The 16,709-nt window shown below is 38.8% G+C and overlaps 1 protein-coding gene across 2 annotated transcripts in view; it reads right to left on the reverse strand.

Moving 5' to 3' along the window:
• LOC150110309 (dynein axonemal heavy chain 12-like) overlaps positions 1 to 16,709 on the reverse strand; it is a 213,866-nt gene that overhangs the window by 190,774 nt on the left and 6,383 nt on the right. The window contains exon 1 of one of the 2 annotated variants that reach the window (XM_090392764.1): positions 5,245 to 7,061. The exons of the other annotated variant lie outside the window; for it this stretch is intronic. The gene's annotated coding sequence lies outside the window, so the exon portion shown is untranslated. Of the gene's footprint in view, positions 1 to 5,244; positions 7,062 to 16,709 lie in introns of those variants that run through there. 2 annotated transcript variants of the gene reach the window in all.

Here is a 16,709-nt window from a genome sequence, read left to right on the forward strand (position 1 = left end):
CAAAATGACAAAAAAAACAACAAAGCACAGAATTAGGTAACTTATTGAGTAACAAAAATCAGGTAAGTAAAATGGACTATAAAAAGAAGGATATTATTTGTATGGTGACTATCATAAGACATGCTATTGATGATAGAATTATAACTTCAAGATGGCAGCAAAATTAAAAATATACAACATGTAATTAAAAAAACAGAAAAGCAAAGCAAAAGAGATTGTAATTCTAGTAGATATGAAAAAACTGTTGGAAGAAGCGAGCATGAAGAGTGAAAATTCAGTGCAATCTATGAAGAACAGATTGCACTGAATAGGGGTGCTTTAATACTGAGTACAGAATGTAGAGAACTACTTCTATGGAGAAGATGAGCTTCATCCCGCTGGATACTGTTTAGTGGCAATACTATCCTGTGCCAGACCAGACTTTTGAGGTTTCACATATTCAATGCAATACTCATGTTCATTAATTCTTTTTTCCGCAGAACAGCCTGTTTCTGTCCAAAGTATGTCAAATTACATTCACAAGATATCTGATAATACCAGCTAATGACAGTGATAACAGTGTATTTTGTAAATGGTAACAGATTATTATTATTCGTGACACCTCCAAGGAGTCCGAAGACTCATCACGGGAGGACACCTAGTGTACAACTCTCCGTCTCCACCACTACTGAACCTCTACTACTAATCAACTACACCAGCGCCATCTACCGCCCATCACCATCACAAGTATCTTTTGTCTGTAAATTGTGTGTGTTCTGAAGGGCCAATTTGTCTGTATGCGGGATGAAAAACCCGAGTTTCCAGGAGAAAAAACCGTGCCACCTCCATATGAGATCGGCTAACTCACCTTCAAATGAAAAAGTCCATATAAAGATTCCTCCTGTGACGACGGGAATCAAACTCAGGCGTTTTCCAATCGAAGGGCACAATGTACTGTTGTTCTTCCAATTTCGCTACGGAGGTGCTCAATTGAGCTATGGAGGCGCTTATTTTGAGATAGATGAGACATTTTATTGATAGGAAAATATGTGAGAATAAGGTGATACTCCAAAATTCTACTAATAGGTTCAGATACCAGAAATATAAGGGAGTGAAACTCTGTGGTCTGTAGAAGAATCTTTAGATGTTGGAACATAAGAGTCAATTATATGCTGGATTTGACAAGAGTTGTAACCATTTAATTCCATTCAAGTTTTGATTGTGAGAATTAACGAACATCAATATTACACTGAATACGTGAAACCTCAAAAGTGTGGTCTGGCACAGTGTAGTATTGACACTAAACATGATATTCAGTGGGATGATGCTCGTCTTCTCCATAGAAGCAGTTTTAAATATGAATGCCTTTTCAAAGAAAGTTGTGAAGCCCTTTTGCATCAGCCTAACCTGAATTGGAACGATTGTGTCTCTCTCAAAAGTTAGGAAGATTCTCATTTTATGAAAACATCACAAATAGTTTTAATATTATTTATTAATATATTAATGACTAGCTCATAGTAACCACTTTTAATTGGTAAACTAATTGCTAGGTATACCTTGTATTCCTGTTCCCTGATTTAGTTGTTTCTACGATGCTTATTACAGTACTTTAGGTGTGTGTACGTTGTATGCAACTGCTTAAGGATTTCTGTCGCTAGTACTATGCTGCTCAATTTAGTTAAGGAATCCTAATATAAGGGGGAGGGTTAGCAAGGGTCCAACCACCCCTCCTCTAAAAACCCTATTGGTTATGAAACAAGCCCAACAGAAGCCTCGGAATTCAGGCAGCTTTGCGACGATGATTATTGATCATTTTGGGTCATGGAATATACGTAGTTTGGTGAAAGAAGGAGCTCTTTTTAATGTGATGAATGTCTTATGACAGTATAAAATTGGACTTTGTGCTGTACAAGGGGTGCAATGGCCGGGACATGGCTCGACCCGCAATCAGGGGTACACGCTATTCTATAGTGGTGACGACAGAGGACAAAAAGTACCCGGAACTGCTTTTTAGTTAGTGATAAATTTTTGTGTAATATTTTAGATTTTAAACCTGTGAACAATTGGCTGTGTACTAGTAGAGTTAAGGGACATTTTCAAAATGTGCCTATTGTGAACTGTTATGCGCCAACTGAACAGAGCTTGGAGAAAGCTAAAGATTGTTTCTACGAAGTGCTTAAGTATACTTATGCTAATCTATCATCCTATGATGTCAAACTAGTAGTGGGAGATTTCAATGCGAAGCTGGGGAGAGAGCGTGTGTGTGGCGCCCTTTCATGGGTAGTGAGAACCTACATGAGGAGTGCAATGATAACGGGATCCGACTTGCGAGTTTTGCTGCCGTTATGGGATGCTTTGTAAAGAGCACTATGTTTGTGCATAAAGACGACCACAAGCAGACCTAGAGATCGCCGGATGGTAGAACAGCTAACCAAATAGACCATGTACTAGTGCAGTGACGGTGAACCTTTTTACCCAGGTGTGTCAAACATCTTTTTTTTTTTAAATATTGACGTTGTTGATGTGCCACTTGCATACATGCATTATAAATTTAACTACATAATCATAGATGGTGACTTATACATATCATATTTTATTTAATAGGACACTGATATAAAATCTATGAATTCATATTATACAATTAATTTAATAAAGTGAAATTACAAACTTAAATTACAATTAATGACTTTTCTGTTACTGAGTACTGGTAGAAAGTTGCTTTATAGAAGGGCAGTGTGTACATTTTAATGCTACACAGGCAGTGCTCAAATCATTGCTCAATCTATTTCTCCCTTTCGATTTGATATCATTTAAGGCAGAAAATAGAGTTTCACAAGAGTATGTAGAAGAGAAAACTGTTAGAAGAGCTTTAGCAAAGATTTTAAGAGTATGAAAGTTTTCGGGAAGGCTATTCCACACGCTTAGAATTTCACAGTCTGAATTTTTACACAGTATCATGCAGACGTTCCCACTCAAGTTCTTCTAATTCATTTCTAAGAGCAATAAACTTTCTTTTCCAGATAGAATTACACTAGAAGTCAGCTAGGTGCATTTCTAGATCTTTTAAATCCAACCGCTCAAAGCCATCTAATTTAAGATCCATGAATTCTGTTTCATCAGGATACTTTATGAATTGGATTGTTTGTTCCAACATTCGAAATTGCTCAAATCTAGAAGAAACTGCTCAGTTACTGACTTTAGAACTTCGATAGATTGGTTGATATGTTGTTCATGATTTTTGGGGCAGGTTTCGTTAAAAAAATTTTCACTCTTGGGAAATACTTAAAATTGTTGCTTTCTAAATCATGTTGAAATATTTTGAGTTTATTCTCAAAGCTCTTGATCATGCCAAACATAACATCGACAGATTTTCCGAAACCTTGCAATTGTATATTAAGTTCATTCAGGTGAAATGAAAAATCTGTGAAAAACATCAGCTTACTGAGCCAAGCAGAATTGTTCAACTGAGAAAATTCGTACTCCATGCCCTTCGTATTTAAATATAATTTCATTCCATTTAAACATTCAACAAACCGTTCAATGGTACTTGGCTATGACTCAACCATCAAATATTATTGTACATTAATAGACCACTGTACACCGATTCAACTTTGCTTAAAAGTGAATTAAATTCTCGTTTGTTTAAAGCCCTGGCAGCAATAAAATTAATTATTTTTGTCACAAATCTCATCACATCATCCAAATCCTTTAAGCCTGATTTCACACACAGTGTCTCCTGATGTATAATACAATGGAAACAAACCAGGGGGTGACCAACATATTCTGTAAATTGTTTGATAAAACCGACATTACGGCCAACCATATTAGACGCGCCATCAGTTGTAATCAAAAATATTTTCGATAAATCAATCTGTTTCTCACAGAACACTTTAACAACACAGTCGCATGTGTCTTTATCTGTCATGTTTTGAGGTAAATTTTCTAATTTTATCAATTCCTCATGCATAGAATCACCGTGAACATACCTTGCAATAATAGCCAGTCGAGCTGGTGACGTAATATCTGTAGTTTCGTCGAGACAAATGGAAAAACAATGGCAGGAGTTCAAGTCTTGTTGTATTTGATTTTCTATACTAGCATTCATTGATATAACTCTGTCTTTAATAGTATTCCTACTTAATGGCAACTCTTTCATGTGCTTTACAATAGCTTCCTTATTATGAAAGTCCTCAAATAAAAATGGTGCATACTTTATGAAAGCTTCTTTAATATAATCACCATCACTAAGTGGTTTCCCATGTTCAACAATAGTATGTGAAATACTGCAACTTGCGGCTACTAAATTTGAAGGTCCTGAAACAAATTTAATGGAAATCCCTGATTGTGATTCTGCCAGTTTTAGATGTTGCGATATGTATTCTTTGCATTCTTCAAACGTTTTTTCTAGGAGCCATTTGTGCTTAGTTTTAAACTGTCTTCTTATATTCCAAGTTCTATTCACAGATAGCTCACCACACAATTTACAGAGAACTTTATCACCTCTATCAATAAAACCACATTGTTCAGTCCAGGCATCTTGGAAATTTCTTCCACTTCCTTTCTGTGATAATTTTAGTTTTTTATTAGTGCTAGCTGCCATTGTAAAAGGGTTCACAAATTAAAAAAGAGCACAATTATATACAGTGGTAAGCAGTAATAATTAATAACTAACAATTACTGGAAACGAATTATACACCAGCAACTCAAATTACTTAAGTGGCAGACCATGCAAGACTACCGCTACTTCTTTTATTAGGGTTGCCAGATTTATTACCGGTATGTTTGTAGCAACCTTGTTACATTTCACTCTCTATCATGCTATTTAGTAGGTTTTATTGCGATTTGAATTATTTAACAAAATTTACTGAATTTATTGCAACTATAAAAATGTTTTCATTATTTACTCAGATAAATTCAATATTTAATGCTGCGAATTATATTTTCTGTTAAAGTGGTTTTGAATATGTTTAGAACCTGTATTACTCAGTCAAGAGACTTGGAATGCATGCATGAATGAATTTCACACAGAAATCAAATGAAAACTTTAAGTTTATAATATATAAAGCACATATTTATAAGTTTGTATCGTATAATATTGATAATAATTTTTATAAGTTTTTATAATATCATATGACTATGCAGAAATTATAATGATTAAGAAAGAAAGTGCAAACTTAAAACGCTCGTTGTTTATAGGCTAGTTACAAGATAAAATAGAAATAGGCTAACAATAAAATATAATTCTTTCAATGAACTGAAACCTACCTTCGCCTTAACAGAGAGCGATCTTACATGATTTATAGCAGTTTTTTCATCAGAATACCAATATTTTTCAACATCCAAAGTGTGTCACCTGAAACCCTCTAGTGTGTCAGTGCTGACAGACGTGTCATAGGTTCGCCATCACTGTACTAGTGTATCGAATCACCACAGTTCCATCTCGGATGCGAGAAGTTTCAGAGGAGCAGAGATAGTGACCACTATTTCAGGCATAGAATTGTGGTACAGAGGCCCGCATGTATTACCATATGTCGGCATGGGACCTGGACAAGTTGAAAACAGCAGAAGGCAAGCGGGCTTTCCAGTTAGAGTTGCAGAATCGTTTTGGGGAGTTATAGGAGGAAGAGGATGATCCAGATGGGATGTGGGACACCATCAAAATACGGTTGCGTAAGCTGCCTCGAGAACTGTGGGAAAGAGAAAGAGGAGGAGAAAAGCATGGTTTAATACAGAGTGTGAAGAAGCTGTAGCGAAACGAAGGGAAGCACTAATGAACTACCCAGCGGATAGCAGGAAGAAAGCTGCATATGAGAGGGTGAGAAGAGTGGTGAATACATGTCTACGCAGGGAAAAGTGGAAGTATCTTAATGAGAAAGTGGCTAGTATAGAGAGAAATAGGGTGACAAATAATGGACGGGAGATGTACCGGACAATCAAAGCCATGCGAGGTGCCCAGACACAAGCGGCAACCATACGAGATGAGAGTGGAAATCTGTTAACAAACTCAAAAGATGCTCTCGAGTGGTGGCGTAGATATTTCGTGAACTTGCTGAATGTCAATGTTGGAACGTCAATATCGAAGGATACTCCTTATCAAACTGCTGAATCATTTATTGAAGAGCCGACATTTAGTGCGATTACTCGTGCTATCTGCATGCTGAAAAATAATAAGGCTCCAGGAGTGGACTGCATGCTGGCAGAACTCCTGAAGAATGGTGGGGACATCCTGCTGGAGCAGCTGCACTGGCTCATCTTGATGATCTGGCGAGAAGAACAGCTGCCAGTCGAGTGGAAGGAGTCGTTGATCACCCCAGTATATAAGAAAGGCGATAAGGTTCAATGTGGCAACTATAGGGACATCTCGCTACTATCGACTGGCTACAAGGTGCTGTCTAACATCATGCTAATGCGCCTCACACCATATGCAGAAGAATGCCTTGGTGACTACCAGACGGGCTTCAGGAGGAACCGTTCTACAATAGACCAACTCTTCACGCTGTGCCAAATTTTTGAAAAGTGTTGGGAATATAACCGGGAAGTTCATAATATTTTCATAGACTTTTCTAAAGCCAATGACTCAATAATATGCCCAAAAATATGGCAGGTGTTAGAAGAGCTGGAATTCCTCGAAAACTCCGAAAAATGGTGCAGGTGTGTGTAGCAGGTTCGAGAGCAAGAGTGAAAGCAGAAGGTGACCTGTTGGACCCGTTTCAAGTACAGACCAGTGTGAAGCAGGGTGATGGGCTTTTTCCTATTCTCTTCAATCTAGTGTTGGAAAAAGTAATTAGAAACACACAGCAAGTGGCAGGTGGAGTCAACATGGGGTGGAAGTTAGGATTCTTGGCTATGCGGACGACCTGAACGTCATGGCGCATCAACAGGACGATGCAGTGGCATTAGTTACTGCTATTGAGGAAGCTGCAGAAGAAGTTGGCCTGAAGATAAATGCCGAGAAGACAAAATACCTTTTTATGAGTCACCATGCTGCTCAAGATCCAGAGGGGAGCTGCACAGTTTGAGATGGTGAAGGTATTTAGGTACTTGGGTTCTTTTGTGACTGAAGACAACAAAGTTGAGGCGGATGTCCAGAGTCGGGTAAATGCTGCGAATGTGGCCTATTATCAGGTGTGTCCTCCTTTTCGCCTCGCGCTTGCTGTTTGGACTACAAAAGGTGGGACTATACAAGACTTTGAGCAGGCTTGTTCTCCTCTATGGTGCTGAAGCGTGGACTCTCACGGCGAGACAAGCAGATCACCCGAGAGTATTCGAGAACAAGATGCTACGATGTATCTATGGAGGGGTCATGGCAGACGGAGTCTGGAGGAGGCGGTCCAATGCTGCCATACATGCTTTATACAACTTGGCAGACGTCTTGATGGAGCTGCAACCGGCGTCTTCAATGGCTGGGGCACCTGTACCGTATCGGCCCCGAAATGACTGAGACACGTGTGGGAGGCCCAACCCCGATCAGGGAGACCGAGAAGGAGATGGGCGGATCAGGAGAAGGAAGACTGCAGGGTGTCGGGCTGGAAACCAGAACATGGCAGACAGTCGCAGAAGGCCGTGCCCAGTGGGGACATGTGGTGCTTGAGGCCAAAAGTCCCCCGGACTGATAGCGGCTGGCTAATGTAATGTAATGTCTACACACTAATAATGATGTACTGTTATTTTCAGTATGAAATATCTGTACTATCATACTGAAAATACAGAAATTCATCACACAAGTCAAAGGACTTTTGCAACCTTTGTGCATACCATCTCAGTGCTCAAATGGTATGAAAAATTTATTATCTTTTCTCACTTAGAGCACCATATTTCCACTAGCAACCATTTTTTGAACTTTATTTATTTATTTATTTTTTATTGTCAAAATTTTTTCCTCGTGATTTATTTAGAGCAACCAAAGTTTGAGGATGTTTTTCTACTGTTTCTCTCTCTCTACAGATTATTATTGTTATTATTATTCTTCAGGCCTCCATGGAGTCAAGAGAATCATTGTGGGAGGTCCTTAGGAAACATAAAGTCTATCACACCACTCCTTGAACTCATTGACTGTTCTTGCTCTCACTCTCTCGGGCAATGCATTCCACGGTTCAACCCCCCCCCCATCCATGCAAAGAAACCACCCCTCACCCTCTTGCTCACAGCTTCCTTTTGTAACTTCCAGGGATGGCCCCTTGTCATCGCGCTCCCTGATGTCCATCCTGAAACTACCTCTCAACAGTTTAAAAGTCTCGATCATATCACCTCTCCTTCTATCCACCAAACTCTGCAGTCCATATTCCTTCAGCCGATCCTCATAACTGACATTGTACAGTCCTGAAACCATCTTTTTTTTTTTTATCCACCTCTGTATCCTTTCCATAGTTAATTTCTCCCTTCAAATCCTGGGGGCCAAATTTGAGAACAATAGTCTAAGTGTGGTCTGATCAGGGTCTTACACAACGGAATGATAACTCTTTTATCTCTGCAGGTCAGCATCGTCTTCAGTATTGCAGCAATCCTCTGGGTTATCTTCACCACCTTTGCAATATGCTCCCTGAATTTCAGTTTTCTATCAATCATCACCCCCAGATCTCTTGTCTCCCCTACTTCCTCTAGTACAGCTCCTCCAATTGAGTATGCAGCCTCTCATCGATGGATCTCAAACTGCAAGACTACATTTTGCTGCATTAAATTGACACCCCCATTCATTTGCCCATCTGTCTAGTTTATTCAAATCCTATTTGTAGGTCTGCCACATCTGCACTATTACTGATAACCCTCCCCAGCTTCACATCATCCACAAACAACTGAATATCCCCTTGCAATCCATTGACAATGTCATTGATATAAAGGTTGAACAATACAGGTCCCAGTACTAAGCCCTGCGGAACCCCCCCCCACTTGTAATCCTTCTGGGCACTATCTTACCTTCCTTCCATTCCTTGAGTACCTTTCCCACAGCTAGACTTTTATTGAAGAGCCAGGTCAACAGAGCTGTCAAGTTCTTTAGCACATTCTCTCAAGAGCGGATGGTATTCCACCACGGATTTTGAGAGAATGTGCTACTTGATGTCAGCTTTACTGATATCCAGAGTACTCAGTATTTGGAACACACTCTCCTCTTGCACCTCTAAACCCTGTCCTATCCCTCTAGTATTAAAACCTTCTTCTCCAAGATGAAACACTCCAATAAAGTGCTCACTGAACAACTAAACTATGTCCTCTGCATCAATCACCCTATTTCCATTTTTATCCTGCAATGTCATTCTTCCACAATCATTTCTCCTCCTACTGGCCACATAGCTAAAAAATTCTCTAGGATTTTCTTTGGATCTTAGTACCAATCTCTTCTCATATTCCAGTTTTGCTTTCCTCACCATACTAGTCACTCTCCTGGCCTGAGTCTTATATCCTTCGTACATCTGCCCTTCACCCCTTCTCCTTATATCTCTTCCATAATCTCTTTTTCAACTGCAGTTCCTGTTTGATACTGTTTGTCATCCACTTTACACCGAATTGTGTCTGCTTCTTCACTTGTGGAATACAGCTTACTACTGCTGCTGCTAACAAATATTCCTTCACAATTTCTCAAGCACTAATGATATTCTGGCCTTCCAATTCCACCGTTCATGGAACTGCCCCTAGTTGATACCTAAGACTATTATAATCACCTGCTTTATAATTCCACATACATTCCCTTTTCTTTGATACTCCTACATGTCTATTTATCTTCAAAGTCAAAACCACATGGTCTGTCTCTCTCTCTCCAACTTGTGGGAGAGATGTCATCTCAGTTATTATCAGCTCTTCTGATGCTGACCAAATCCAAAACTCTTGAACCTCCTGTTCCCTCTGTTAGATGTTGACTAAGACATCTGTCCCTCAAGAATTCTAGAAATTCTATTCCCTTATTACTACATGCATTTTCCTCTTCCCAGCTTATACTGCTGTAGTTAAAATCTCCCATAACAATCATTCTTCCTACACTTGCCAAGCTCAATTGCCTAAACATCTCCTGCTCCCCCACCCTCTGTGCTCCTTGGTTTGTAGCAACACCCCACTAAATATCCTGTCTTGGCCACTTCTACCTCACACCACATGCTTTCAAAACCATTAGTGTCACTGCCTTCCAAAGCCTCCACTCTTGGAGGACATAAGTCATCACTTATCATAAGCAGTACTCCACCACCACATTTTCCTTTCCTATCCTACCGAAAAAATGCTGTACCCTGCTACTTCAATTCATGTTATTATATCATCTTCTGTCAACCACGTCTCAGAGATCCCGATAATCTTTGGCTTGGCTGATGCTATCAGCACCACCAATTCATTTCCTTTATTTCGGATACTCCTGGCATTAGTATAAAGAATAAAAATGTCACTGCTTCTATACCAATCATTATCCCCTCTAGACCCCACTGGGCTCAGTGTTATGTCGGATGTCATCATCCTTCCCCAAGCACCCATTCCCACAAGAGGCCATCCCTGCTACCATCCTTCCTGAGAATTCTAGTTTCCCCTTAACCCTTTCTCTCTGTGCTTCCCTAACATAGGAAGCACAGAGAGAAACCACAGATAGAGTGATGCCAGGACCTGCTGTCCTGGCATCACTCTATCCGTGGTTCCAGCACACCCTCGCATTCTTCCAATTCCTCTCATCTACTGCTCCTATTCTCTCCTCTTCTACCATTCCCATACCTCTCTCTCATTCCCTCTCTCCTACTGTTTCTATTCTCTCCTCTTCTATTCCCTGTATTATGTGAAACACCCTGGATATTACCTACACATGATAGAAATGAATTAAAAAAAAGTGCTATGATGGCAAACGATTCGACAATGGAGTGGATGCTTGGAGTGAACCTAAGGTAACAACGAATTTGTATAACAGGGACAACCTACACTTCAATGCATTTGGTATCAGGAGTCTTCAGATATTAATTGATATGAGACCTAACACAGAGAGCCATGGAAAGTAGATTATGATGGGAGGAATGGCAAGAATCTGTGTGTAAGAGCGACAGTGTTATGTAACTGTACTAATGATGGGAAGGTGTATTATTATGGAAATGATTATGAGAAAATGAATGTGTGTTCATCCAGTTCGAACTTATCAAGCAGGTGCAAGGATGTATGCATAAGTAAGGTACTAGATAAGAACAGAGATCTGCAAGATGTCCAACTGTTCCCATAGACTACAAAGAAAAGTATACAAACAAGCAAGCACGCAGATAACTTATTATGTCTGTACAGAAATGTGACAAGCATAAGAAACAAAGGGATAGAGCTTGTTGCCTTGGTGAATACGTTGGGACCTCAGATTGTAGTCATTAGTGACACAAAGCTATCAGAAGGATTTTTTATATCTGCTCCACACATGAAAGGTCACAAAACCTATAGTAGATCAGTGCCATGTGTAGGTAAGAGGATAAGAAGGAAGATTCTGTTTACTTTTTTTTTTTTTTTTGAACTGAAGGCTGTATTTTTTGGAGAAGGAAGAGTGGGGGGAGGCTGTTCCAAAGAACAGAAGTGGATGGAATGAAAGCGTAGGTGGTGAAGTTGGTTTGGTGAGTTTCAAGATGGACTGTAAAAAGATGTTGGTTAGCAGCAGCTCTTGTTTTAATGATTTTGGAGGAATAACAGTGGCCAATTCACCAGAGCACTATCCATGAACGCATCTGTGGAAGAATCACAAAGAAGCAGAGAGGGATTGAAGTGGATATGAGAGAGAGAGAGAGAGGTTATCATTAATTAACCAGATTGCACTCGTCTGGATAGAAATGAACAATCTTAGAGAGGATTGCACTGCTATAAATATGGGAGCAATATTCCGTGTCTGAGGGAATGTCTGACATTCTCTACAGCAGGGCTTCTCAAACTGTAGTCCTCAGAAGATGAATAAGTGTTCTGCAAGAAGTTCTCCTGGAATTTGTCATTTTAGTTTTCTAAGTATTTTTCATGAATAAATATTTTATAGTGGAAATATTCTGAGGAGAATAATATTCATGAATATGTCGACAAGCTCAGACCCAGAATGCCTAATAACATCTGTGTAGCAAATGTTAGTGACCAAGCGGCATATTTTTAAACATGGAAATATTCATGAATTATCGTTAATTTTCATACATCAAAATTTTTCAACAATCAGGAAAGAGAATACCGCTGGTTATGACTGATCATAAAAATTGCCTCCAAGCCGATTACAACAATGGGCGGTGTATCCTCTGTTCTCAAAACTGAAAGAAATCACATCTGTGTTGCAAATGTTAGTGACCAATCAGCAAGGAAGTATAAAGAAAATTTTTCCACTAAAATTGAAGATCAAGGTAGTCTTGTATCCGGTTCTCAAATCTAGTAATACTGAATACTTTCTTCGCAAGTTCGTATTGTAGGGTGAAAGTTTCAAACCATAGTGCCGTGATTTTTTAAAAGTAATAGGCCTGCAGATTTAAATTTTAATATAAATAAGAGACAAGGGACTTTGTTTAATTTTGGTATTAACAAATCTCTTATTGAAGGTGTTTGTGACTCAACAGATAGTGAGTCATCCACCACCAGCCTACAAAGCGATCTCCAGGAAGACATACGAGTACTCGTAAGTACTTATAATAATATTATAAATTTTTGGTGATCAGAATGGGATATGTCAATGAAAATCAGCACAAATTAATTTAATGATGTTTATGGTTAAATGATGTTTAATTATTAATTAATAATAAAAAATCAGCTGAATTAACAATTAATTATTAATTAATACATTACAAAATAACCAAGCTGTTCCATGAAATTTTCAGGATTTGTGAAGTGTTCCGTCGTAGGAAAAGTTTGGGAAACGCTGCCCTACAGCATGATTGGCATGTGGGAAGAAAGGGATGTGGGGGGGGGAAGAAACCAGAACCTTGCTCTACTGAGCAAATATGGCTGCAGCCACTTTAAGACTAATAAGCAAGGTGATTGTATTTCACTGGGTGATGAAAGACATACTACCTAGAGTCTAGTCAGCATTTGCTCCAATTAGGGAAGGTATGAATTTGCAGAGGCATTGCTTGCCAGTCTCCATATTTGTGAAAACAGGCTATACCACAGGAAGGCAGGGATAACTTGACTGCAGGAGGTTGACATAACTTGACATATTATGTCAAGTTATGTCTTATTATTATAAGACATACGAGTACTCGTAAGTACTTATAATAATATTATAAATTTTTGGTGATCAGAATGGGATATGTCAATGAAAATCAGCACAAATTAATTTAATGATGTTTATGGTTAATTGATGTTTAATTATTAATTAATAATAAAAAATCAGCTGAATTAACAATTAATTATTAATTAATACATTACAAAATAACCAAGCTGTTCCATGAAATTTTCAGGATTTGTGAAGTGTTCCGTCGTAGGAAAAGTTTGGGAAACGCTGCCCTACAGCATGATTGGCATGTGGGAAGAAAGGGATGTGGGGGGGGGGAAGAAACCAGAACCTTGCTCTACTGAGCAAATATGGCTGCAGCCACTTTAAGACTAATAAGCAAGGTGATTGTATTTCACTGGGTGATGAAAGACATACTACCTAGAGTCTAGTCAGCATTTGCTCCAATTAGGGAAGGTATGAATTTGCAGAGGCATTGCTTGCCAGTCTTCATATTTGTGAAAACAGGCTATACCACAGGAAGGCAGGGATAACTTGACTGCAGGAGGTTGACATAACTTGACATATTATGCACTGACAGCCTTTTAGTAGCTCTAAGTAGATATACGATATACTGGCTGATATCAAGTGTAAAAGGTACAATATTTTTAGAAACAAGAGACAGGAGAGGAGGGGTGTGTGCTGCTAATGATATTAGATTATTTCAATCCAGTTAAAGTTGAGACCTATGACTGCAAGACTAGTAACAGTTTTTCATGTGGCAGTGAGTTGGAAGCCAACTGGCATCAGGTGTAGTCCAACAAGATCAAATACATAGTGGGGTGTTGTTACAGACCTAAAGGTGATGGGTGCAAAACGAGTAATTATAATGGGGGACTTTATACAAACATTGATTAGGATGCAGTGAAATCTCATGAGAAGAATGAAACTGAATTTACTAAGCTGTTGTGGGACAACTTCCTCAAACAGCATGTGACAGAAGGAACTCTGTCAAAGAGTGCTAGATTTGATTATAGTGTCAGAAAGTGTTTCAGTTACAGACATAACTAATCTGCCTGTGGTTGGTGACAGTAATCATGCGGTACTCACTTGGGAAGTGGCTAAACTTATGATTGTTCCATTCAGAAAAAGTTATGTGCTGAACTACAAAGCAGGAAATTATGACCAACTGAGGAGTATGCCAATTTCTGCATCGTGGTATCATTTGTTGAATGGGAAGGATTTAAAAATATTTAAATGATGTAACATCGGAATGTGTCACTAGAGTTTGAAGAATAAATAAGATAGGAGTGAAATGTATGTGTAATCATGTAAAGCAAGAGATTTGTAAGATAAAGATGTAGAAGGAACATCATGCTCATAAGGATGATGCCAGTTATGAGAATTATAAGGTACAATCCAGAAGTTATTACTGCTGTATGGAAAGCAAAGTCTGAGAATGAAAAGAAACTGGTTCTGCAAGCTAAAGACAACCCAAAAGAATTCTATGACTATGTTGCAAGTAGAAGAAAGAATGAATATGAAAGTATAACTCTACTCTATTAGATTGTTCAACTAATGAGCTTCCATTTTGCTAAAAGCTATCAGCCTCATATATGCAACACAGACCTCACTGCCACCTCTTCACAAGAACTCAGGCATATATGAAGGAGATACTAGAGCCGTTACACAAACTGAATAAGAATTTGGCAGAAGGGACTGATGGGATATCAGCACGGATGCTAAAATAGTGTTCATCTGAAATGCCTATTCCTTTGACGAGCCTATATAATTTGAGTTTCAGAACATGTGATAAAGTAGAGCAAAGACTGATGTATCCAACGATTGACTAACAATATTTTTAGAGAGGAGGATGAAGATTTTGGAAAAGTAAGTTAGGGCTCACACACAGAAATGAGTTGACCAAGAATCTATACTTCACAACAAACAAAATGGAATGTACAAGTGCTGAAGAGTTACTAAGGGAACGTCATGTTGAAGCAGCTTGCTCACATTCTATAATAATATTACCATTGAGTTATATAAAAGGAATGCATATACCCTAATACTGTGGGATTTTAAGACATAATACAGTATGGAAGCCTGTTGCATAAATTGGAGAATATGGGACTGGATTATTTATTATTATTATTATTACATGACACCTCCAAGAAGTCCAAAGACTCATCGAGCACCTACTCTACAACTCTCTGCCTCTACCACTCAACTACAGCGAACTGCATCATCTACACCAATGGCATCTACTGATCACTACCAACACTAGTATTTTCACAGATAATCACAACATCCATGCCCACAGTGGGATTCGAATCCCACCGTGGGCATGGATGTTGTGATTGTCAGATTTATTAACCACTCAGCCAAAATGACATATTAAAAAGTGGTATAGGGAGGATGTGAGTCTCCAAAATTTACTAATGCTGTAGCACAAGGATCAGTACTTGGTCCACTGTTATTCAATCTTTATATTAATGACATTCTGAAGGATTTGACAAGAAACATAAAGCTACTTGCTCATGATGATAGGCAAGGTAATCAGGAATGCAGCCGATATACAGTACTTGCAGATGCAGAATGATTTGAATAGGCTGGAATTGTGGGCATGTGAAAACGACAGTTGTTTTCAAACACTCCAATTTACAGACAAAAAAAAAAATACTAGTGATGGTGGCGAATAGATGGTGTTGGTGTAGATGATGATGTAGTAGCAATTTGGTGCAGCTGGTGGAATGCATGGCAGACACGGAGAGTTGTAGAGTTGGTGCCCTCCCTCGATGAGTCTTTGGACTCCTTGGAGGGAGCATGAAATAATAAAAAAAGAAAAATAAATCTTGAAAACAAGGAGATCAAATTTGTGCACAATAGTCCAGGTGAGGTGGTATCAAGACCTTGTAAAGAGACAAAATGTTCCTTATCCTTGCATGTTACTGTTCATGTCAGTATTCCAATTATCCTCTGAATAATATTTGCATCCTTTGCTATATAGTCCCTGAACTTTAATGCCCTGTCTATTAACACTCCAAGATCCCCAGCCTGATCAGTTTCTTCTGGCATAATCTTGCCAATGTAATACACCATAGGATATCTCAACACAAAGTAGCTAGCTTTACATTTACTATTTTACCCATACAATTACAGCTTGTTCAAATCCTTTTGCAAGTGCTACAAGTCAGTCTTACTCCTAATTACCCTGCCTATCTTTGCATTACCAGCAAACAGATGTATGTTTATTATTATTATTATTACTATTATTACGGGCAACTCCAGGGAGTCATTAGACTCTTCGAGGGAGGCCCCAATTCATATTCATCACAACTATTCGACATTCATACAGTATCTATCATACCTCGCCTTAAACATATTCACTGTCACAGCATCCACCACAGACTCAGGGAGCGCATTCCACTCATTCACTACTCTAAAAGTAAAGAACCCAACTCTAACACCTTTACTAACCACACTTTTGCCCAGTTTCCATGGATGTCCCTTAGTCCTCCCACAACCAGCCCTGTTCTCAAAAATATCTTCTGAATTAATTTTATAGAAACCCTTCAGTAATTTGAATGTATCAATCATATCTCCCCTCCTCCGCCTATCA

The sequence above is a fragment of the Typopeltis vanoorti genome, chromosome 1 (assembly GCF_054136105.1).
Source record: "Typopeltis vanoorti isolate ZY-2024b chromosome 1, IOZ_Tvanoo_1.0, whole genome shotgun sequence".
Lineage (NCBI taxonomy): Eukaryota > Metazoa > Arthropoda > Arachnida > Uropygi > Thelyphonidae > Typopeltis > Typopeltis vanoorti.